The 26118-nt window shown below is 38.2% G+C and overlaps 2 pseudogenes; both read right to left on the reverse strand.

The window, feature by feature from the left end:
- Positions 1 to 16: 16 nt before the first annotated feature.
- Positions 17 to 16350, reverse strand: LOC127674587 (sentrin-specific protease 2-like; annotated as a pseudogene).
- Positions 16351 to 18844: 2494 nt separating this feature from the next.
- LOC127674588 (sentrin-specific protease 2-like) lies at positions 18845 to 21591 on the reverse strand (annotated as a pseudogene).
- Between the last annotated feature and the right edge of the window lie 4527 nt (positions 21592 to 26118).

Below are 26118 nucleotides of genomic sequence, written 5' to 3' on the forward strand. Positions count from 1 at the left end.
AGCCAAGTGGTTGTTGTTACAGTAAGTGATTGTGCAGGATTTCCCATACCATCCTCTTCATGAAGATCGGCATGTGCTTCTGAGAAAAGTTTACAGATTGGTCTCTAGGGATGTAATCTGCATATTTGCAAGGAAATATTCCACAATTACACCAATTCAGTTGCTGAGTATTCCCCTTGTATGTCATACTGGATTGCTTTCACTCCGAAGTGGAAATATTGGAAGATGGTCTCAAATTTAGTCTTCCCTTTCTGTCCCATTGAATCGAGGTATATATTACTTCCTTTTCTTAAATCAATTACCACCAGGCTCCAATGAAACATCTGGTGAATAGGCACCAAGATAAGTTAATTTTTCAAAGAGACTGAGTGCTCAAGTCCATCATTTCAAAGAACTGTAACCAGAACGCTTTAGCTTGTGGTATAAGAAAGTGCTAAACACATGAAGAACCAGGCAGCCTTAGTTTTCATTTCTCTCAAGCAGAAGATTCATGTAGAAACTGATGACCTCACCACTGAGCCAATGACCATTCTTCAGGGTCTGGATATCACTTCGGATGATTTGTAGCCTTAATCTCCAGCTTAAGATTTCCTCTAGAGGTTCTGAAACCAATGCATTCGTAATTTCCTTCTCCTTGTTCTCTGTAATATCAATGATTTAATCCACATCTCTGCCCTTTTCTTGGTCTCTTAGAGACTTTTTCTCTGCTGCAATTACTGTCACCTTGTTGGCGAGTGAACTATCTCCACTGCCACTATCCAGGATGATTTGAGTCTAGCTCCAAGCTGTTCCTTCTTCATCCCTCAAGGTTTATACAATCTTTCTTCTGTGTAACAGATTTCTCTTCTGCACACCACTTCTCTCTTGTCTCATGAGAGATATTGTTTTATGGCAACAATTGTGGGTGGTTCTGAATGTCTCAGAGTAGTTTCTGATCCATGACCGTGCCCTGACAGGCCACCTTGGATGTTTGAAGTGTTTGAAAGGATTGGGTGAGGCCTCTGTGGGTCAGACCTCACATGATGGTCTCATTGAAGTAACCTTCTATACTTTTCCTTTGGGGGCCTTTGCTCATTTTCCTCCATGATGGAATAGGAGAAATTGAAACCCTTGCAACCATTAGCAGGCTTCCTCTCAGTTTCAGCCTGCTCTGGGGGATCTTTGGTACACTGTAGGGGTTTGAGTGGTCTTGGACTCTCTTCCTGGGGTTTTCTTACCTGACCTCTGCATGGCTGTTCTCTCTGAAGCACTATGTCTAGTTGCTCCTGAGGAGTCTTCTTCCAAGCATTGCTGGCCTCTTTAAAGATCATTTCTGTTCCATCCTGCCACTTTGATTTTGGACCTTGTCCCAAAACTTCAGGCTCTGTCTCTCTCCCACTTTCCTCCTGGTATTTCTGACTTCACCCTTTTCCTGCAGCTTCTGGCTTCATCTCCATACCAGGCTGTTTAGACAGCCAGATGGAGAACTGCTTGGACTGCTTTCTCCAACAAATTTGCTCTGGTACAGTACTCCCTTTCTAATTCCCAAGCAAAAGCAATCATATGCCTGGCTCTGGGTGGGTACTGGGTGGATTGCCCTGGGGTCTGAAGAATACTATCTTCCAGTAGATGGTTAGTCCAAGGTCAGAAACCTATTATGATCAGTCTAGTTCTTCTTTATAAACAGAGTTGACTTTGCTAGTCAGTGTTAGTCAAACAATGGAACTAATTAAACTGGCAATAACAGAAAATGACTGGTGAATAATCAGATGTTGCACTTCATCAGGGTCCACTCTGGGAAACTCCAAGGAATTCTAAGAATACATATTCATAAGTATCCTTCTAGGGTGATATAACCAGGTAAATACCAAACCTTCAAAATCAAACTAATCATTTTAGTTATTCACTTGTAAGGCACCAGGCCTAAACCTAGCAGCTAACACTTCAGAGGCAACCTCAGGAATGATATCTAACTCAGGGGATTGCACCTAGCCACAGCCCTCAAGGTTCCATAGCTGGTTTTGATGTCACCTGAAATTATACAAATCAATGTTCTTGGAGGGTGGAAGCCCTCCCCAAACCCAACTGGGGCCAGGATTTCAGAGTGCTCCCTATTCAGAGTGGGAATTTTGAATGAATTGATAAGTATCTCAGTTTCCTTTGGCAGAGTATCTCTTAAAAATGAAACATTACTACTTTGGTTACAATCCTAGCAATAACAAAAGCCCTGAACTCCTCCCTATAAAACAGTAGGAAGAATTCAATTGTAGCTGCAGTTACAAAAGTCTGTGTTTTCAAGAGTCCTGGGATCTTAACTCCAGCTACTATGATTAAACAGCAAACACTTTAACCACTGATCCATCTCTGGCCCCTTGATGATTTCTTTGATCTACTTTCAAAGATATGGATATATTTTTACAAAAAATGTGAGAAGAGTTGAGACACTGTCCCGGTCCGTGGGGCCTAGTTATTCGGGCAGCCTAGGAGAATCCAAGCCTGAAAGAGAGAAACAGGAGGGAAAAGCGAGCAAGGCCAAGCAAAAGGGGGGTCTTGTCAAAGCCTCTTTAATGAAAAGCAAAACACCTGGTTTTGAACACTCGAAAGAGGAAGTAGGGAGGGGCTGAGGGGGTTGCTAAAAGCACAGAAGGAGGAAAGGTCATCCGGGAGGATGTTGGCTGTGGCATCCAGCAGCTTGTCTGGAATGTTGGTTCCTCCTAGACAACCCCAGGTGTTTGGCCAGGATGAGAACCAGTTGATCAGCTTTGTGTGAAGAAGGGGGTGGTTCAGCTGTAAACCTAAAGGTCAGTGGAATCTCAAGGTGAGAGCTATTGAGGGTCTGATTTTCCAGTTTGGTCTCCGACAAGACACCTATTGTTTGTTTGTTTCCAATGAAAATATTAACAAATTATGCAAATGTATTTATACCAATATTTTATTGTAAGGAAAAAAGGGACCTTTTTCTCTAAAATGATTGAATTTTTCATGATTGTTATTTCCCCAGGTATCATTTTGTTTGTGCCAGGCTTCTTTCTCTTTGTTTCTAATTACATCCTGGAGAGGTTTGTTCCCAGAACAAGAAAAAAATTCAAACCATCACATTGGTCCTGCATTGCTGCATCACAAAAAATTATGGTTAGAGGAAAAATTAATTGTGCTAGGCTTGTAAAAGCAAAACTGATTTTAGCTTACATAAGCCATGAGGAAATTACTGTATCTTGAATGTACCCTGTCTCTTAGCCTGAGATGGACCACTTCCTGGTACAGTTGAGCTAATCTTAAAACAATTGCTTAATGTTGTAAAATAATCAGTGCCTCAGCTATTCCTACAAAGCAAAGGGTCACAAGATTAAACAGGCTAACTGTTAATTTCTGTACTTTTCCATCCATTTTTCTAATATACTTCAAGTAGGAGGAGTTGAAGACATTTAAAACAGGTACTGAGCTGTCTAATTGGATTTTCCCCACTATCTTAAATATAGTACTATCATGGGATGTGGTACTGCTGCTCTAATGACATCTCTAGGATGAATGCAACTACAGCAAGCTTAGAAACTGCTTCTTTCCAACCCAATGAAGATCATGTGCTCTAGTAATAGTGTTTATTTCTGGATTTAGTCAATGAATTGGTGATTTTGTTTTACATTGTTTGGGGTTTTTTTTCTGTTTTTTGATTGTGATTTTTTGTTGCTTGTTATTGCTTGTGTTTCTGTGTTGTTTTTGTTTGTGTTTTATGTTTTATTATTTGTTGATTTGTTTGTCTTTTGTGGTTTTTGTTGTAGATTCTTTTTGTTTGTGTTTTTGTTTTGTTGTTGTTGTTGTTCTTGGGTTTTGTTTTTTTTGTGATATGCTATACTGCATGCACTGATTCTCACACTGCAAAACTCTGATACTTATTACACAATAAAAATATCTTTTTTCCCTGTCCTCACTGTTTCTTTTACCATAAATACAGTAAGTTGAGTTTTTTAATATGGTGATGCTTGAATTAAACGACAAATTCAAATGCCTGAAATTCAGAGTTATATTTACGAATTTCATCTAGAACATATCAGCATCAAAATGTCACAGACATGAAGTCATAGGAAGGAGAAGCTTTGTTGTGTTTGCAACTCTGAGTTCTTGCCATTGTTGTGTTATAGAACATTACACAGAGTAGGAGAGAAGGTTATATATTTCTAAGACACTATCTGATGACATTCTTAGCTGTTGCTTTGCTGAAAGCTCGTAGTCTGCTATAGTGACAGATTTAAAGGGATTTTGTTTCTTATTACAAGATGTTAATTCAAAGTTAGTAGCCTGTATGAAGCTATTATCTAAGAGGCAAGCTCAGGTGCAGAGTGTGGCAAAGAATGGCTGTTTCGGAAGTTGAAAACCTGTCCATGATAAATGACCTCTGTACATATCAAATTCCAATCTCTCTGCCCAAATGACATTCCAACCTGTCTACCAGTCTGTGAACATGGAGGCTCCTTACAGGAGTCTTGTGTTTATCACCACACACTGCTTCTTATCTGGGGTTTTCATTCTCATGGTTGATAAGTCAGGGCTTTTCTCTTTTTTTTTCAGGAGACTTGGTTAATAGTTCACCATATTCAATGTTGTCAAGTTATAATGTTTGAGTTTTATATCAACAAAGAGTTCCAGGACAGGGGTGTGTTTGTTATATTCTGTAGCTGCCATGCTCCATGAATGAAGGCATAGCCTTTAATGGCTGAGCCATCTCTCCAGGCTTACAACCATAAAATACAAGAGTTTGGCTCCAAGCACACATGGCTGTCTCTCCAGCCTTTGGATTAGCTCTTAGATATCGAAAGGACAGTCATTTAAAGAATATATCTTTTTAAATTTGAATTACATTTGCATAAACAATTGTAAAAATTAAGAATTAGAAGTATTAAAAAGGGAAAATTTTAAGCAATTATAAACCATGAGCTATATATATATTTACTATTTTTTTCAAGTAAGTTGCTTTATTCATCCTATATTCCACTGAACAACAATGAAAAAAGGGAGGAATAAAATATCTTTTTTAAATCGATATATTTTTTATTTACATTTCAAATGATTTCCCCTTTTCTGGTTCACCACTGCCCAAAAGTCACATAAACCCCTTCCCTCCACCTGTTCTCCTACCCATCCCTTCCCACTTCACTGTTCTGGTTTTGCCTTATACTGCTACACTGAGTCTTTCCAGAACCAGGGGCCACTCCTTCATTCTTCTTGTACCTCATTTGATGTGTGGATTATGTTTTGGGTATTCCAGTTTTCCAGGCTAATATCCACTTTTACCATGATTACTCATGACCAGTGAGTGCATACCATGATTGATCTTTTGAGACTGGGTAACCTCACTTAGTATGATGTTCTCTAGCTCCATCCATTTGCCTAAGAATTTCATGAATTCATTGTTTTGAATGGCTGAATAGTACTCCATTGTGTATATATACCACATTTTTTGCATCCATTCTTCTGTTGAGGGATACCTGGGTTCTTTCCAGCTTCTGGGTATTATAAATAGGGCTGCTATGAACATAGTGGAGCATATATCCTTATTACATGCTGGGGAAAACTCTGGGTATATGTCTAGGTGTGGTATAGGACGATCTTTCAGAAGTGAGGTACCCAGTTTTCTGAGGAACCACCAGACTGATTTCCAGAGGGGTTATAACAATTTGCAACCCCACCAGCAGTGGAGAAGTGTTCCTCTTTCTCCATATCCTCACCAACACCTGCTGTTTCCTGAGTTTTTAATCTTAGCCATTCTGAGTGGTATAAGGTGAAATCTCAGGGTTGTTTTGATTTGCATTTCCCTAATGACTAATGAAGTTGAGCATGTTGTAAGATGTTTCTCCACCATCCGAAGTTCTTCAGGGGAAAATTCTTTGTTTAACTCTGTACCCTATTTTTAATAGGGTTATTTGGTTTTCTGGGGTCTAACTTCATGAGTTCTTTGTATATATTGGATATTAGCCCTCTATCTGATGTAGGGTTGGTGAAGATCTTTTCCCAATTTGTTGGTTGCAGATTTGTCCTTTTGATGGTGTCCTTTGTTTTACAGAAACTTTGTAATTTTATGAGGTCCCATTTGTCAATTCTTGATCTTAGAGCATACGCTATTGGTGTTCTGTTCAGGAACTTTCCCCCTGTACCAATGTCCTCAAGGGTCTTCCCCAGTTTCTTTTCTATTAGCTTCAGAGTGTCTGGCCTTACGTGGAGGTCCTTGATCCATTTGGAGTTGAGCTTAGCACAAGGAGACAAGGATGGATCAATTCGCATTCTTCTGCATGCTGACCTCCAGTTGAACCAGCACCATTTGTTGAAAAGGCTATCTTTTTTCCATTGGATGTTTTAAGCCCCTTTGTCGAGGATCAAGTGGCCATAGGTGTGTGGGTTCATTTCTGGATCTTCAGTCCTGTTCCATTGATCTGCCTGCCTGTCACTGTACAAATACCATGCAATTTTTAACACTATTGCTCTGTAGTATTGCTTGAGGTCAGGGATACTGATTCCCCCAGAATTTCTTTTGTTGTTGAGAATAGTTTTAGCTATCCTGGGTTTTTTTGTTATTCCAGATGAATTTAAAAATTGCTCTTTCTAACTCTATGAAGAATTGAGTTGGGATTTTGATGGGTATTGCGTTGAATCTGTAGATTGCTTTTGGCAAAATGGCCATTTTAACTATCTTAATCCTGCCGATCCATGAGCATGGGAGGTTTTTCCATTTTTTGAGGTCTTCCTCTATTTCCTTCTTCAGAGTCTTGAAGTTCTTGTGATACAGATCTTTCACATATTTGGTAAGAGTCACCCCAAGGTACTTTATACTGTTTTTGGCTATTATGAAGGGTGTTATTTCCCTAATTTCTTTCTCAGCCTGCTTATCCATTGGTATAGGAAGGCTACTAATTTTCTTGAGTTGATTTTATAACCTGCCACTTTGCTGAAGTTGTTTATCAGGAGTTCTCTAGTGGCGTTTTTTGAGTCACTTAGGTAGACTATCATATCATCTGCAAATAATGATAGTTTGATTTCCTTTCCAATTTGTATCTCTTTGACCTCGATATGCTGTCTAATTGCCCGAGCTAGTGTCTCAAGTACAATACTGGAACGATAAGGAGAAAGGGGGCAGGCCTGTCTAGTCCCTGGTTTTAGTGGGATTACTTCAAGTTTCTCTCCATTTAGTTTGATGCTGGCTACAGGTTTGCTGTATATTGCTTTTACTATGCTTGGGTATGGGCCTTGAATTCCTGTTCTTTCCAAGACTTTAAGCATGAAAGGATGCTAAATTTTGTTGAATGCTTTTTCAGCATCCAATAAAATGACCGTGTGGTTTTTTTTCTTTGAGTTTGTTTATGTAGTGGATTGAATTGATGGATTTCCCTATATTGAACCAACCCTGCATCCCTGAGATAAAGCCTACGTGATCATGGTGGATGATTGTTTTGATGTGTTCTTGGTTTCTGTTTTTGCATTCATGTTCATAAGGGAAATTGGTCTGAAGTTTTCTTTGTTGGATCTTAGTGTGGTTTTGATATCAGCATAATAGTGGCTTCATAGAAGAAATCGGGTAGTGTTCCTTCTCTTTCTACTTTGTGGAATAGTTTGAAGAGTATTGGAGTTAGGTCTTCTTTGAAGGTCTGATAGAATTCTGCACTGAAGCCACCTGGTCCTGTGCTTCTTTTGGTTGGAAGGCTTTCTATGACCTCTTCTATTTCTTTAGGCATTATGGGACTGTTTAGATGATCTATTTGGTCCTGATTTAATTTTGGTATCTGGTATCTGTCTAGAAAATTGTCCATTTCCTCCAAATTCTCCAGTTGTGTTGAGTATAGGCTTTTGTAGTAGGATCTGATGATTTTTTCAATTTACTCAGTTTCTGTTGTTATATCCCCCTTTTCATTTCTAATTTTCTTAATTTGGATACTTTCTCCCTGTCCTTTGGTCAGTCTGGCTAAGGGTTTATCTATCTTGTTGATTTTCTCAGAAAACCAGCTCCTGGATTTGTTGATTGTTTGTATGGTTCTCTTTGTTTCCACTTGACTGATTTCAGCCCTGAGTTTGATGAATTCCTGTCTTCTACTCCTCCTGGGTGAATTGGCTTCTTTTTGTTCCAGGGCTTTCAGGTGTGTTGTTAAGCTGCTAGTGTATGCACTCTCCATTTTCTTTTTGGAGGCACTCAGGGCTATGAATTTCCCTCTTAGCACTCCTTTCATTGTGTCCCAAAGATTTTGGTATGTTGTGCCTTCATTTTCATTAAAATCTAAAAAGCCTCTGACTTGTTTCTTTATTTTTTTCTTTATCCAAGGTGTCATTGAGTAGAGTATTGTTCAGCCTCCATGTGTATGTAGGCTTTCTGTTGTTTTTGTTGCTATTGAAGACCACTCTTACTCCATAGTGATCCCATAGGAGGCATGGGATTAGTGCGATCTGTTTATATTTGTTGAGGTCTGTCTTGTGACCAATTATATGGTCGATTTTGGAGAAGGTACCATGAGGTGCTGAGAAAAAGGTATATTCTTTTGTTTTAGGGTGAAATGTTCAATAAATATCAGTCAAGTTCAATTGGTCCAAATCTTCAATTAGTTTTATTGTGTCCCTGTTTAGTTTCTGTTTTCCTGATCGGTCGGTCCATTGAGGAGAGTGGAGTGTTGAAGTCACCCACAATTATTGTGTTAGGTGCAATGTGTGCTTTGAGTTTTAGTAAAGTTTCTTTTATGAATGAGGGTGCCCTTGCATTTGGCGCGTAGATGTTCAGAATTGAACGTTCTTCTTGGTGGATTTTTCCTTTGAGGAGCAAGAAGTGTCCTGTATCTCTTTTGATGATTTAGGTTGAAAGTCAATTTTATCTGATATTAGAATGTCTACTCCGGCTTGTTTCCTGAGACCATTGGCTTGTAAAATTGTCTTCCAGCATTTTACTCTAAGGTAGTTTTTGTCTTTGACATTGAGGTGTGTTTCCTGTATGCAGCAATATGTAGGGTCCTGTTTCCTTATCCATTCTGTTAGTCTATGTCTTTTTATTGGGGAGTTGAGTCCATTGATGTTAAGAGATATTAAGGAATAGTGATTATTACTTCCTGTCATTTTTGATGTTATTTTTAGATTTGAGTGGTTATCTTCTTTTGGGTTTGATGAAAGAAGGTAACTATCTTGCTTTTTCCAGGGTGTCATTTCCCTCCTTGTATTGGAGTTTCCCTCCTATTATTCTTTGTAGAGCTGGGTTTGTAGAAAGATATTGTGTAAATTTGGTTTTGTCATGGAATATCTTGGTTTCTCCATCTATTGTGATTGAGAGTTTTGCTGGGTATAGTAGTCTTGGCTGACATTTGTGTTCTCTTAGAGTCTGCATGAGATCTGCCCAGGATCTTCTAGCTTTCATGGTCTCTGGTGAGAAGTCTGCTGTGATTCTGATAGGTCTTCATTTATATGTTACTTGGCCTTTTTCTCTTGCCGCCTCTAATATTCTTTCTTTGTTTAGTACATTTCGGGTTTGATTATTATGTGACAGGAAGTATTTCTGTTCTGGTCCAGTCTGTTTGGAGTTCTGTAGGCTTCTTGTATATTCATAGGCATCTCTCTCTTTAAGTTGGGAAAGTTTTTTTCCAAAATTTTGTTGAAGATATTTGCTGGCCTTTTAAGCTGTAAATTTTCACTCTCATCTATACCTATAATCCTTAGGTTTGGTCTTCTCATTGTGTCCTGGATTTCCTGGATGTTCTGGGATATAAGCTTTCTGCATTTTGCATTTTCTTTGACTGTTGAGTCCATGGTTTCTATGGTATCTTTGGCATCTGAGATTCTTTCTTCCATACCTTGTATTCTGTTGTTGATATTTGCATCTATGGCCCCTGATTTCTTCTCAAGGTTTTCTATCTCCAAAGCTGTCTCCCTTTGTGATTTCTTAGTTGTTTCTACTTCTGATTTTAGATCCTGGATGGTTTTGCTTAGCTCATTCACTTGCTTGTTTGTGTTTTCCTGTAATTCTTTAAGAGATTTTTGTATTTCCTCTTTCATGACTTCTGCTGTTTGACTCACTTTCTCCTGCATTTCTTTAAGTTTTTTTGTGTTTCTTCTTTATTGGCTTCTATCTTTTGAGCCTTATTCTCCTGAATTTCTTTAAGTGATTTTTGAGTTTCCATTATACTGGTTTCTAGCTTATTCATGTTCCCCTGTATTTCTTGAAGAGGTTCATTTATGTCCTTTTTGCATTCTTCTAGCAGCAGCATGAACAGTGATGTTAAATCCAAATCTTGTTTTTCTGGTGTGTTTGTGTAGCCAAGACTTGCTGATGTTGGAGAGTTTGGTTCAGACGCTGCCATATTGCCTAGATTTCTGTTAGTAGCATTCCTGCATTTTCCCTTTGCCATCTTGTTATTTCTGGCATTAGTTGGTTTTGTCTCTGGCTTGTATTTGTGCCTCTTGTGAGGCTGTAGGGCTATTTCTGCAACACTGGATGGCTGGGTTTCCCCTGTAGCAGATTGCTGTTGTGCTGTCCTCCTCTTGGGTGTCCTTGGAGCCCTAGTGTGCCTTGCCCCAGGTTGTCTGTGTGAACCAGGCGGTGCCCGTTTGCTCCTTCAGTGAGTGCTGATGGTCTATGCTGCGGGACCTTTTCCGAGTGCTGGTCTCTCTGCTGGGCAGCTGATCTCCAAACCGGGTTGGTGCACACAAGGCTAGCCTAGCTGCTGAGGCCCCGAGTCTAGGCAAAAGCCTGGCAGGCAAAGGCCTGAGCAAAGTTGCCCTCGGTCTATGACTGTTATTTGTTTCTGTCAGGTGGCCAGGATGGCAGAGTGTGTGCGGTCCCTGAAAGTGCTGGGAGAGTCTGCTAGGCTAACAACCTCCTGGCCCGGTTGGCACATAGATGGCCCACCGAGCAGCCCAGAGCCTGAGGTTGGTCCAAGGCCTGTCCATCTTAGAGCCCCGCTATGCTAACCTCGGGCTATGACTCTTAGCTGACTTTGCCTGCTAAAACTCTCTGGTGTCCCGTAGTCAAAATGGCAGCGCCGGGTCATGCAAACAACCTCTTGGCCGGGTTTGCACACCATGCACGCCCCCCAACAGCCCAAGGCCTGGGTGCAGGCCAATGCCTGTCAGGCTTAGACTCCCGCAATGTTGGCCTTGGGTTATATTTGCATACCTCAGTCTGTCTGATTTCTCTGGCACCTGAGATCCAAGATGGCAGAGAGACTCTTGTAACTGACTGGCGGGAGGCAGAGTTCTGATGTAGCTTCTGTGGGGTGAAAGGCGCTATAAATCTGCCACCGCTTGCAGCCTGACTGGCCAGTGAAGGTCAGTGGTAGTGGGCACAAGGCCTGCGTGGACCCTGTCACCTTGGTTCCACTGCTGATCATATATATTTACTGTTATTAAAAGCTTGATTTTTAACATCTAAAAATAGTTGCTATAGCAACCAAGTCAGGTATTTGTACTGAAGCAGGGGGAAACTCAAAGGAACAAACATGTGATCTGATAGTAACAAATTATCTTTTGGATAACAATTATTAATTTTGCCTATAAAGGGTTGCCATGTAATAGATCAACCATTAATGTTTTATAATAACCAATTTGATTGCTGTTTTAAACAAGGAACAAACGTTTTCTACCTTGAAAACAGAGGTTTAAGTCCTCCTGTGGCAAGCTTAAGATGAGGTTAATATAAGATAAAGCCAATTAATATATCCTAAAAACCTTTGAAAATCATTTACTTAAAAAATTTAAAAGCCTGATAGTTGAACGCACATGCCTGTAACAAACCTTTCATGAACAAAATATATTGAAAAATCTAAGATCCCAGCTTCTTGTACTGAAGCAGAGACAAAACCTTTTCTCTCACAAAAGGTAAGGCTATTAGCCAGTCCTTGAGGGAAAAAAAAAAACCTTCTAATGAAATTGCTTTATTGCTTCTGTAAAGTTGGCTCATAGAAGCAAATGCTTTTATAATTATCAGAATGTCAAGCAAAAAACAACACTTTAAATATATAATAATTTTATATGGAGTAGGCAGGCCAAATAATAATGCCTTCCTAAGTTCCACATAGCCTCATTAACCTTTCATAAGTTTGAACTGCATTTTGAACCACACCAGGATATGTCTGTCAGGAATGTTCTTTTAGCTAAACACTCCCTAGGTGGGGCCTGCAAGAGAAAAGCAGTTCCTCAATAGCTTCCACTGAGGAAACTCTGAGCTTTGCACTAACTCAAATGTAAATGTCTTCTAATCTGAGCCTATTGTCTAAGACCGGATCCAAACCCTCCTGTCCTGCAGGGACATTGTATGAGGGTCAAATAACAAAAGGAACCTGTAATTTCAGGGTTCCTGGAAAAATTTTACTGTTTTTTTAGTAGTCAAATGGGCCTGTTTGTTATCAAATAAATTTCCACTGAGATCTCCTTTTGAATCTTGCAGGGTTAAATTTTGCTTCTACCATTGTAGGCAATAAACTTGTGGAAAAGTGGCAATAGGCCTACAATGGCCACAGCTGTATCACTCTTAAAATTATCTTCATTACAAAATGTTAAGAATCGTGAGCCTTTAACTAGACTACAAACTGCAGCCAATGGCACACTGGCAATTTTTATTGTATCTTAATTTTTTCTTGCAATATTAGAGCATAACTATAACTTTGGAAGAAAATCCCAATTTTAAACAATCTATTTTCTTTAAAATCAATGGCAAATGCATTATTTTTACAGCACAAGGTTTGTCTGCGAGTTTTTATGTTCAAATGCATGACAGTATAAATAATTGAAGAGACATTATTTTAAATCCTATTACCCACAAGTCCAATTTCTAGGACAAGATTCACACAAAACACCATGTCAATTTAAAAGCATCTTAGAGGCCTGTATTTCCTGGGTTGCATCATGCCACGTGTTGTTGTTTAAGATGGCTGCAACCCTGAGCTACCAGTTTTAAACTAACCTTTTCTTAATAACACTGTACCTTTTAAATCATAACCAATTAATTTATAACTCTATAGTCAAGATATGTAAATAACTTAAATCAGCCTCTCCTGTGTAAACTGTGGCTAGATTAAAAGATAGACCACCTGCAAATGAACTTTTTATCAATTATAATTTTTTTAACATGAAACAAATAAATGCTACTTCACAAAATGCCATGAATAGGACATAAACATACATGTAGACACAGTGTGCACCGAGGACAAAGAAAGACAAGCATGCTTGTTAAGCAATTACATCTAATTTCCTTCTCTCTTACTTTTTCATTTTTTTCAAACTTTCTTAAAGCAGCTCTTGGAGGCTGTAGACATATGCCTATTTTTAAACCCTTTTCTTTTTGCCTGAATCAGTTCTTAAAAGCTCTTGACAAATGCCTATAATGTCCCCAATTTTCCACTGTCTTGTCCCTAAGCCTTTTAGCATTGGGTCTAGGCTACTTTACTTAGTCCACATCCTCTAGCACCTATTTTGCTCACATTGCAGGATACCACCTTTTCCGTTTTTTTCTGCAATGCTTCATGAAGACGGGGTCACCTTTACCAGCTTCTCTTGAGTCCAACCACAGATTCAGGGCACCATTCTGTTGTATTCTGTAGCTGCCTGCAGCTATTGCAAACTGTTCTGGAAGAGAAACTTAGGGATGGGTGGGGGAAACTGTGAAAAGAACGAGGCCAGGATGATAGTTTACCGATCAAGGCCCCAACTTTAATCGTGGTCAGATCATTTGGGCAAGAGTTTGGGCAAGTCCCTCCCCCCATACTCTGAGCTGAGTTCCAGGGAAGTTGTCTGGTGGTCCTTGGCTCCACTGCTCAGGCAGCTGGATGGGTCACCTGCTTATTTCAGGAATTCATAGACCTGGAGGAACAATAAACCTCACCTGCACTCTGAGCACTCCACCCTAGGTAGAGCAGGATGCTGAATAGCACAGGATTCCCTGCTCAACATAGGCTTGGAGAGGAAGTTCACCTTGATCAATATGGAGTTCCTACCAAGTAGCATGACACCCAATATGGCTCAGTACATGTGTTAAAATCTTATTTCACTAGAGGTCAAACGATAGCAATTTAGTTGCTTTATTTTTCATTTCTTTTTTTATTAGATATTTTCTTTGTTTACATTTCAAATATTATCCCCTTTCCTGCATTCCCCTCTGAAAACACCTTATTACATTCCCCACTCTCTATTCACCAACCCACCTGCTTGTGCTTCCCTGTCCTGGCATTCCCCTGGGAAAAGCTAGTTAATGTTGCTGGAATTTTGGCATGATAAAGGGGATCATGAGGAGGTGAAATGGAAAGGAGTTGCTATAGTAACCTACCCACAGGTGAACTTCAAAAGGAGGGGGTTTTGAGATCTAAGTAAGGATGGCTCCTGGCATCAAGATCTATGTGGGAATGACTTCTGATATGGAGATCTCCTGGCATTGAGATCTAGGTGGGGATGGCTCCTGGTAATGAGAGCTCTTGGCATTGAGATCTAAGTGAGGATGGCTCCTGGCAGTGGTGTTTTTGTTGTTGTTTGTTTTTGTTGTTGTTGTTTGTTTTGCTTTCTTTCTTTCTTTCCTTCTTCTTCTTTTTTTTGGAAAGCAAAATTCTCACCACTAAATCTATTGATTGGTCTCATTTGTTCCTGTTATGACTGGTAGGCAACTGGGAATGCAGTGGCAGGGTTGGTGAAAGGCTGCAGCAACAGTAAAGAGACCATACTAGGCCAAACTGTTCCAGGTGGGGTTTTTTGAGGGAAAGGACAAATGTGGTGGAAAGAGAAGAGGGGAAGAGAGAGAGAGGTAGGCTGTACTCCCATATATATGGATGGTGACATGGTCGCAGGTAAAGGTGAGCCCAGTGGATCCTTGAAACAAGGTGGCCATTGCCCTGGCAACAGGCATATAGATTGTGCTATTGCCCATGTGATGTCACAGGTCTTGGAGGTCCTGATACCAACATTCTTCCCTTCTTATTATTATAAAGAGAAGGAATAAGAAGAGAGGGAAGCAGATGGTGAAATTGAATGAGGGCACCTTGTCTCTTAAACTGCTACCTGCTATCTAGCGGCACTGGCAATTTTGGGGTGCAGCTGACTTTCACCATTGGTATCTACTTTGTAAATGTTCCCATCAGGTACCTTTGTGGACAGCGGCTCTTCTGTGGGCAGTGGTTGGTAATCCTGTAACATAAACTGAACTGATCAATATTTTGGTTAGAAATCTTTTGTATTTGCCATTGGAGGAATGTAGAAACAAGATTAATGAGGCAGGGAGCAAACAATAACACCAGGAAGATGATTAGAAAAGGCATTACAAAAGGGAGTATCCACTTCCATATTGGATTTTTGAAAATCCCAGAACTGGACTTCCCACAATCCCTGAAATTCTTTCTGTCTGACCGTAGCTCCTGGATTTTATTTCTCACTATCCCAGATTGGTTGACACAGAAACAGCATTCTTCTTGACGGAACAGGCAAAGACCACCTTCTTTAGCTGTCAGGACATCTAGGCCCTGTCACTTCTGAAGCACAGCAGTGCCAAAGAATGATAGTAAACACAGTTTCAGTCATTCCTTGAAGATTGCTTTTAAACTGGGAGGTGAATGTATTATATTCGGACATAGAAGTTGTTATCCTGCAATGCCAGTACCAACACCTATTGTTATTCCCATAGCGACCAAGAGTGGCATGACCTGAACTGCCCTCATATGTGGGGCAGCTATCATACCTACAAATGGGATTGGTAGGGGCTCATTTCCCTGGATTACTCCCAGTTCATGGAAAAGGAGTACCAATGTGCAAACTCCGGACCAACTGATGGGTAGGCGATGATATACCTGGGTGCCACAAAGCATTGATGTGTTCTGGATTGCAGGGCATTGTGGCAGAGATAATATATCAATGCTTATGACCTTATTGCAGTCTAGGGAGCTTAGTGTTCCTACAGAACGTGTCCCAGACATCTTAAAACAGTTTTCTGTGCCAAAGAGAGAGACAGATGTAAGGTATGGAGTTATTGCAACATTGGAGTCAGGACATCTGACAAAAGGTGAGGTAGGGTTACTTGGCAGTGTCAGCAGAGAGGCTGTAAGTGACAATTTTGAGTCGATTCTAGGGGGTAGGCATAACCAACAATCTTTAAAGGGACCAGTCCTGGTGACACTAAGGAGATGGTATGCCAAGGTCAAGGTTTGAAGCAAAAGGAGAAATGACAGGTTAGTGCTATTATGAGGAGTGCTGTCAAAGAGGTAAGGACCTCAGAGGAGTGTTTGATTATCTCCCTTACTTTTCCGATATCTATGGGTTGAACAATATCTATGGGTTGAACAGATATATTTTCTCTGAATATGGATAGTACTTACTGGAGAACTGAGCTTATTTTTTCAGTAGAGCTTGCCAACAACTCCTGTCTCTCACCTGGAATACCATGGGTCTTGTATGTAGAAGAAAAGTGTCTTGTGGTGTTGATTGAAGAAATGATTAATCTGTGATCCTCGTATATGTATCTGACAAGACCAATATGGGCCACCCCCATATTCATCAGGCCATTTTCTACAATAATCTTTTGTCTGGTCAAAGAGAAAGCAAGTGTAGAGATCATAATATTTAGATGAGTTAACAGATATAAGGATGATAACAATTTGGATCGGTTCCTGGCATCTGGCTATGGAGCTGTTTCATGGCCCTATTTGGAAAGACTGTGAGGGATTTGGAATCTGTGAGGGATTCTTGAACCTCAAATCTCCAGATGTAAGAATGCCTTGGATGGAAATGAAGAACAGCTGGGGGAGGACAAGAAAGCCATGTATAATCCAGTTAGGTTGAGCTCAACTGCCAGAGTGGAGTCTCATTTTCTGGGATCGTGGACAAGTTGGGTGGTCTCGATGTCCTCTGAAGCTTAACAGAGCATGGTCCTGATAGAGTCGAAGTGTATGAAGAAGAGTCATTTTCAGGTGGAGGGCTGAAAGGTTTATGGTAGGACAGGTGGTCCTGATGATAGAATCCTTTGAGTTTGCCAGCTGTTGGAATCACAAGAATCACCTTAAAAGTGCCCTGCCATTTGGGAGAGTTGGGTGAGGGCTGATGATCTGGAAGGGGATAGGAGGACCTGGTCTCCAATGTTGACAGGTAGTGGACAGGAGAGAGTCTGTGGCTGTGGTAGACTGTGGCCATGTTAGATGGTGGTTAGCAAAGTTTCATAGGAGAAAACAGAGGTGGCAAAGTAATGGGGTAGTCTGGGATGGGGAAAGTGATATGAGTTTAGGCCCCTAAGGGCTGCAGGTCTAGCTGCCTCATCACCTTGGTTGTTTCCCTTGGAGACAATAGAGTCATTGTCTCCTGGAATCTGCAGTGAACAACCCCAATAGCTGTGGGAAGATTGGAGGCCTTTAGCATGGCCAACATGTGGTTTGCATTAGTTACTGATCCTCCTTTTGTGGTTAAGTAAACCATGCTCCTTCCAGATAGCAGTGTAGGACAGGAAGATATGGAAAGCATATTTGGAATCTGTGTAGACGTTGCAGGATTGTTCCTGTGTCAGTTGAAAGGCAAGGATGAGGGCTATTAGCTCAGCCTGATGATTAGTGGTGTGAGCAGGAAGGGCACCTCTACAACCTATGTCTGACACTATGGCATAGCCAGCTTTTCTAGCCCCTTCACATAGAAAGGAGCTACCATCTGTGTACCAGGTATAAGTGGCTGAGGCAAAGTGCCCTCCTGTATGTGTGAAGGATGAGGTAATATTTGCTCTAAAGTTTCAGTGCAGGAATGAGACAGGGATTGGTTAGTATTAGGTCAGTGAAGAAGATTGGAACTATTAAGGGGGCAGCATGATTGGAAGCTGAGCACAGAATCTTCTATTAGTGCTTCCTGAAGAGAAAGAACTCTGGAAGGAGGTAGAGTCTGTAAATCTTTGAAAGTTAGGAGCTGTGACAGGTTATAAGAAGAGAACACAGTTATAGGCAAACACAAGGTTAATTTCTTTGACTCTCAAATAAGGAGTTCAGTGACCGCTAAGGTAGGAATACAAGGTGCCCATCCCCGGATGGTTAAATCTAGTCATTTTGACAAATATGCTATAGGTGCAAAAGAAGGTCCCAGTTGGTGACCTAAGACTACAAGGGCAAATCCCTTCTTTTCAGTTTCATAGATGGAAAAAGGATGAGTCAGATCAGGGAGATGTAAGGCTGGGGCTTAAGAAGAGCCTGTTGGACCCTCTGAAAGGGCTTGGTAACAGGTTTGAGAGGCAGTTCATGGGTGGGGCAAAAAGCAGCTTCATATAAGGAAGGGAAAAGGATGGAACACAGTAATGTAAAAAGCTAGCCAGTCTTAGGAATGATAAAATCTCATCCTTTGTAGAAGGAACAATTAAAGACTGAATCAGATATTGTGATCATAAAAAGAGAAAGAGTTTAGAGAATGTGGTATATGGTGGTGTGGGGGAATGGGGTGCCTCAGCAGGCCCATGCCAAGGCATCCCTTCTCCTGAGACACACACCAACATAGTACAGAATAGTTTATTCAGGGCATGGGGAGGGGAGATAAGGGGTAATAAAGGGAGAGAAAGACTGACAGAGAGAGAGAGAGAGAGAGAGAGAGAGAGAGAGAGAGAGAGAGAGAGAGAGAGAGAGAGAGAACCAGAGGATGGCCATGACCACATGGAGAGTGGAAGGGAGGAGAGTCCAAGAGTGGCAAGAGAGAAGCTGAGAGGGAGAGAGATAAGAGAAAGAGAGTAAGAGCTAAGAGAAAGAGGAGGGGGTGAGCAGCCAGTAGATTAGGCCTACCAGGCTTTTGCCAGGCAACAGTGGGGACAGACATATCAGGCTGTTGCCAGGTAATTGTGGGGCAGAGCTCAGACAGAATCCTAACAGCAGGGACCATAGCAGCCAAGTGGATGTTGTTACAGTAAGTGACTGGGCAGGAATTACCATAAAATCCTCTTCCTGAAGATGGGCATGTATTTCTGAGGAAAATACACGGGTTGGTCTCTAACAATGTAATCTACATGTTTGCAGGTAAATATTCCACAATCACTCCCATTCAGATGCTGAGGAATCTCCACTGATGTCATACTGTATTGCTTCCACTCCAAAGGGTCCTGTTCTATGTTCCTTAGTGTCTTGCTCTCATTCTGTAAATACTGGAAGATGGTTTCACAGATAGTCTTCCCTGTCTGTCCCATTCAATCAAAGGATATAATACTTTTCTTAAATCCATTACTACCAGGCTCCAATTTAATTTGCTCCTGCAAATAGGCACCAAGATAAGTTCTTTTTCAGAGATTGATTCCTAAAGTTCATCTTTTCACAGATCTGTAACCATTATGCTGTAGACAGCAGTAAAAGAAAGTGCTGAACACATGAAGAGCTGGGTAGCCTTGGTATTCATTTCTCTCAAACAGAAGGTTCATGTAGAAATTGATGACCTCGTCATTGAGCCAATGACCATTTATCAGGGTCTGGATATCTCTTTAAAGACCATCTCTGTTCCATCCTGCCACTCCCATTTTGTACCTTGTCCCAAAGCTTCAGGCTCTGTCTATGTTCCACTTTCTTCCTGGTATTTCCACCTTCACACTTTTTCCTGAAGCTTCTGGCTTCATCTCTATCCCAGGCTGTTTAGATTACCACATGGAGAACTGCTTGGACTGCTTTCTCCAATGTGTTGGGTCTGGTAAAGTACTGCCTTTCTAATTTCCAAGCATAAGCATAAGTGGGTACTGGGTGGTTTGCCCAGTAGATGGTTGGTCAGAAACCTATTAGGCTCAGAATAGCTCTTCTCTATAAACAAAGTTGAGTGCGCACATCAGGGTCAGCCAAAGTATGGAGATATTTAAGCTAGCAATATCGGAAAACAATTGGTGAACAGTCACCACATGTTGGCACTTCATCAGAGATCCACTCTGGCAATCTCCAAGGAATTCTAAGAATATATCCTCAAAAGCACCTACTAGGGCACTGTATCCATCTAAATACCCAAAACTTTAAAATTGACCTAATAGTTCTAGTTAATCACTAGGAAGACAAGGCCTTACCCTAGCAGTTAACAATTCAGAGGCAACCTCACTAATGATGTCTAAATCAGGGGGTTGCCCCTAGCCAAAGCCTTCAAGGTTCCATAGCTGCTGTGATGTCACTTGAAAGGACACAAATCAATGTTCTTGGAAGTTTGAATCCCTCCCCAAACACAACTGGGACCAGGATTACAGAAGGCAAAGGGTGGAGATTTGATTACTATGTGTCTTAGGAGACAAAATTCTGGCATCTTTATGAGTTATAATTCTATGTGTTCATGGATAATCTCTCTTCTTGTTAAAGAAGCAACACTGTCTATCCCAAAGTAGGTATTTCATTCACTGACAAGGGTTAATTCGTCTGGGAGTTTGGTGTGGGGTATTCAAGTCTACATATCAGGAGGATATGATGCTAATAATACTTTCTTTCAGAATTAGACAGGTGAAGAAGGCTGTTTAACCTATGCAGGGCATTGGTCCAAATGAACTTCTGGTTCCACATTTACTGCATCCATATTACATTATTCCAAATCCATTTTCTATGAGTCATCCTACCCTGATCCCCCCTCAGGTTCCTTTGCCCTCTTCCTGTGAGGGATAGTTTAAGTTTGTCAGTGGATCCTTTTTAGGCCTGATTTTTTTCAACCTAACTTTACTAAAGATTGTTGGCTCTGCCTTTCCTCCAATCTCACAGTTTATGAAGCTGTAGCCTCTAATGGAACTATCAGGCTGGCTTCTGATCAGGCTGCTCAACAATTTTGACCTGCCATGTAGGTGCTGAGGATGTAAACCCACTCTACTGGAAGAATAACCATTGCTCTTAAACACTGAGCCATCTCTCTAGCCTCTGCATACATTTTTGTCAATTTACTTATACATCTGACATTAAATAATCTTGATCCTCCATAACACTGAACTGGATGTTTAACATAAAAACATACTCACTTATGATTTATTATGTAAATATGCCAAGGTAGTCTTTAACTTTTACATGTTATTCCTTAATCACAGTACATTTTAATGAAAATGGGGATTTATATACATATAGCCAATTTAAAACTTGGGGTTTCATTCTATACATTGAATCAGTATTATTAGAAAACAAATCTGGTGTTATACATTGGTTCAAATTTCACTTAATTCAAAATAACTTAATATTTCCCCAAACTAATTTCAACCTTAGTTGATCTTATTTAGGGTGATAGTATAGTTGTCCATGTAGCAAAATTTAAGAAACACCATGAAAGGGTTCCTAGTCTGTCTTTTCCATTTTTCACTTTGAGGCTGGCCACTGCCAAGTTCTGGTGACTATGCTCCTGAAGCAATTATTGTCAGTCACTCATTATCATTTATATAATTACTGAGGTACTATATTGCAAGCTTTACATGTATTATTTAACATCATAAATTATCTTTTATTTATATAGTTTGAATATATGTATGGAATAAGATATAATAATCCCTTGGTGTGGGACACATGAACCTTGAAACCAAGGGAGCTGGTCTGAAGAAAGAATAAGGTGTCCAAAACCCTGAAAATCTCACCTTGAGACAGGTAGAAGTAAGGATCTCTCCTCCCTGTTCCAGGCCTGCATGCCTTGGTCCACATAGTCCAGTGAGACTTCCCATGTCTGTCTTAGGTAGTCACAAAGCCTCATGGCTGAATTACATGTTTAAGCACCTAGAATTCCTCCTCATGTAAATGAAGCATTCCTAATATCTCAGCTCTAGACAAAAGTTTTCACTCTCCTTGAAAACCACTGTCCACTCCACAAAGCTTCAATAACCCTTATTACCCTGGAATAAAAAGAGCTGTTTCATGGAATTCCATCTAGAAGAGTGTTTCACTCCCCCTTCCCCATAAGACAGAACTGTAACACTGAACACCATGCTTCAGAAGGCCTTTTCTCCTGGGATCTACATAAAATTGATGTGAGTTCTGCAGTGATGGCTCATGCCCTTAATCCTAGCACTTGAGAGGCACAGGCAGGCAGATTTTGAGTTCCAGGCAGCCTGGTCTACAGAGTGAGGTCCAGAAGAGCCAGGTCTATACAGAGAAACCCTGTTTCTATAAGCAAAAAAAGTTCATACAATAATATTACTGGTAAAAATGGAGACATGTACAGAAAAGATATGAAGAAATTATATCTTTTAAATACAACTAAATGTATAAAAATAACTTTCCGATAAGATTAAAGAATTACATGTAAATAATTCTGATAAACACATACATAGAAAAATTACTGATAATAATAAGACAAATATAAGAAAAATTGTGAAATCATTGAAAACATGTAGAAAAGCTTCTGATAAAATTGAAGACATGTAGGGAAAACATTTAAAAAATTAAAAATGTATATTTTAAAAATTTTGGTATTATTGAAAGTTTAAAAGGAAAATATTTCTTATAAAACAAAGTCAGTTATGGAAAAATTAATAGTAAAAATGAAGATAAATATAGAAAAAAATACAAAAAAAGTGTAAACATATTGTCTCAGTCAGGTTTTTTATTCCTGCACAAACATCATGACCAAGAAGCAAGTTGGGGAGGAAAGGGTTTATTGAGCTTACACTTTCATGTTGCAGTTCATCACTAAAGGAAGTCAGGAATGGAACTCAAGCAGGTCAGGAAGCAGGAGCTGATGGAGGGATGTTTCTTACTGGCTTGCTTCCCATGGCTTGCTCAGCCTGCTCTCTTATAGAACCCAAGAATACCAACCCAGGGATGGCACCACCCACAAGGGGCCCTCCCCCATTGATCACTAATTGAGAAAATACCCCACAGCTGGATCTCACGGAGGCACTTCCCCAACTGAAGCTCCTTTCTCTGTGATAACTCCAGCCTGTGCCAATTTGACACACAAAAACAGCCAGTACACATATGTAAAGAAATTTTAGATGAAATTGAAAATTTCAATGGAAAAGGTTCTGATAAAAATGAGGAAATTATGAAAAATTACTGGCAAAAATGAAGACAAATATAGAAATAATTTAAGAAAAGTTTGACAATATATGTAGAATTACTGATAAAATTGGAGGTTGAAATGATACAAATTTCTGATAACTTTGAAATCATATGTCGAAAAATTACTGAGAAAGATGAAGAGAAATACAAAATATTATAATGAAATTTAAGATTTACATGGAAAAACACTTAGAAAATGGAAAAGAAATAAAAAAGTAATGAAGAAATTGAAAATATATGTAGAAAATTTTCTGATATAATTGAGATTCAAATGGGTAATAATTATGATAAAAATAGAGACATTTATGAAAATGATTATTGATAACCATAAAGACAAATAGAAAAATTTTGTGAAACATTGAAATTTTATGTAGAAAATTTTCTGAAGAAATTGAAAACTTACTTGGAGAAGATTATTGAAAATATTGAAAAATCATATGGGAAAATAAATGATTTTCTTCAATTTTATCAGAAATATTTTCCATATAATTCTTCATTTTTTTCACAAAATATACTTTCCTTTTCTATTAATTTGAAGCATGCTCAATTTGCACTATTTTATCTCTATAATTTTCTATGAAAATCTTCAGTTTTAACACATTTTTCTATGCATTTCTTCAATATTTTCAGAAATATTTTCCATGTAAATCTTCAGTTTTATTATAAAATATTTCAACTTCCCTTTTCAATTATTTTAGCATTTTTGTCTACCATTTTATCTGTACTACTTTGCATGAAGATCTCCAATTTTAATACATTTTTATGTATTTCTTTAATTTTGCTAGAAATAATTTCCATGTAATTTTTCAGTCCTATCAGAATTTATACTTCTCAAATAGTTTAGAATTTTTTCTATGTCTACAATTTTATCTGTAATATTTTCTATCGAATTTTTATTTTTAACACTTTTTCAATATATTACTTCAATTTTATCATAAATATTTTACATTTAATTCTTCAGTTTTTTTCACAAAATATTTCTACTTACCTCTTCAATTAGTTTAGAAATGTTCTTTACTTCTCCAATTGTATCTATAAATTTCCATAAAAATCTTCAATTTTAACACTTTTTTAATATATTCCTTCAATTTGATCAGAAATATTTTCCATGAAATTATATCAGAAAACATTTCTACTTCCTTCTTTAATTATTTTAGTAATGTTTTCTATGTCTACCATTCTATGTATATTATTTTCCCTGAAAATATTCAAATTTAACTCTCTTTCCTTTTATTTCTTCAATTTTATCAGAAATATTTTCCATGCAATTCTTTAGTTTGTTTCACAAAATATTTATCTTAACTATTCAATTAGTTGAGAAAAGTTTTCTATTACTTTCTTTTTATCTATAATGTTGTATGAAAATCTTCAATTTTAAAACATATTTATGTTTCTTCAATATTTTCAGAAATATTTTACATTTTTTCTTCAGGTATTTCACAAAATGTTTCTACTTCCCTCTTAAATTAGTTGAGAAAATCTCTCTGTAGCATTCTATCTACAATTTCCTATGAAATATTTTGTATATTTTTCCTATATATTTCTTCAATATTTTCAGAAATATTTTGTATGCAAATATTCAATTTTATCAGAAAATATTTCTACTTACCTCTTTAATAAGCTTAGATATTTTTTCTCTCTACCATTTTACCATTAAGATTTTTCCATGAAAATCTTCAATGTTCATACTTTTTATATGTATTTCTTCAATTTTTATCTGCATTATTTTCAATGAAAATCTTCAATATTATTACAAAATATTTCTGCTTAACTCTTTAATTTGTTAAGAAATTTGTCTACTCTATCTCTATTATTTTCCATAAAAATCTTCAATTTTAACATATTTTTCTTTATATTTGTTCAATTTTATTAGAAACCTATTAATCAAAATCTTCAAATTTATGAGGAAATTTTATGTGCTTGGCCATTTTGTAAAGACTAATTTTCTATGCTTACTTTTTAGTATTATTACTTTCCATCAATTCTTCAAATTCAATATATTTTTCCATATATATCTCCAGTTTTATTAGAAATATTTTCCAGCATAATTTTCTATTTTATCAGGAAATTTTTCTTTGTGATTGTTCATTTAGTTGGGATATATTTTCTAAGTTTAAAATTTTGCAATTATTATTTTCCTTCTAATTCTTCAATTTTAATACATTTTTCTCCATATTTCTTCAATTTTATGAGAAATATTTTCCATGTAAATCTGTAATTTTATCAGAAAATGTTTATAATTCTTTCAATTATTTTAGATATGTTTTTAGGTCAACCATTTATCTGAATTATTTTCCATGAAAAATTTCAATTTTAACGTATTTTCTAAATATTTCTTCAATTCTATGGGAAATATTTTCCATGTAAATCTTCATTTTTATCAGAAAATATTTATAATTCCATTTTCAATTAATTTAGAAAGTTTTTTATATCTAAAATTTTATCTGTATAGTTTTCAATGAAAATTGTCAATTTTAACACTTTATATGTAGTTTCAGAAAATGTTTATATTTCCTTTTTAACTATATTAGAAATGTTTTTTATGTCTTCATTTTATCTGTATAATTTTCCATGGAAATCTTCCATTTTAACCCTTTTTCTATATATTTCTTTAATTTTATCAGAAATATTTTCCATATCAATCTTCAATTTCAATCAAAGAATGTTTCTACTTCCTTTCTCATGTAATAAATGTTTTAAGTCTACTATTTGTCGGTATAATTTTCCAAGAAAATCTTCAATTTTAACACTTTTTATCTGTAATTCTTGAATTTTAACAGACATATTTTATATCAACATCTTCAGTTTTGTTAGAAAATGTATCTATTTCCTTTTTTCTATAATATAAGATGTCCTTTTTATGTCTACCATTTTTTTCTTTTTTTCTCTTTTTTTCTTTTTTTTTTATTCGATATATTTTTATTTACATTTCAAATGATTTCCCCTTTTCTGGCCCCCCACTCCCCGAAAGTCCCATAAACCCCCTTCCCTCCCCCTGTTCTCCCACCCAACCCTTCCCTCTTCCCTGTTCTAGTTTTGCCTTATATTGCTACACTGAGTCTTTCCAGAACCAGGGGCCACTCCTCCGTGGATTTGATGTGTGGATTATATTTTGGGTATTCCAGATTTCTAGGTTAATATCCACTTATTAGTGAGTACATACCATGATTGATCTTTTGAGACTGGGTTACCTCACTTAGTATGATGTTCTCCAGTTCCA

The sequence above is a fragment of the Apodemus sylvaticus genome, chromosome X, assembly GCF_947179515.1.
Source record: "Apodemus sylvaticus chromosome X, mApoSyl1.1, whole genome shotgun sequence".
NCBI lineage: Eukaryota > Metazoa > Chordata > Mammalia > Rodentia > Muridae > Apodemus > Apodemus sylvaticus.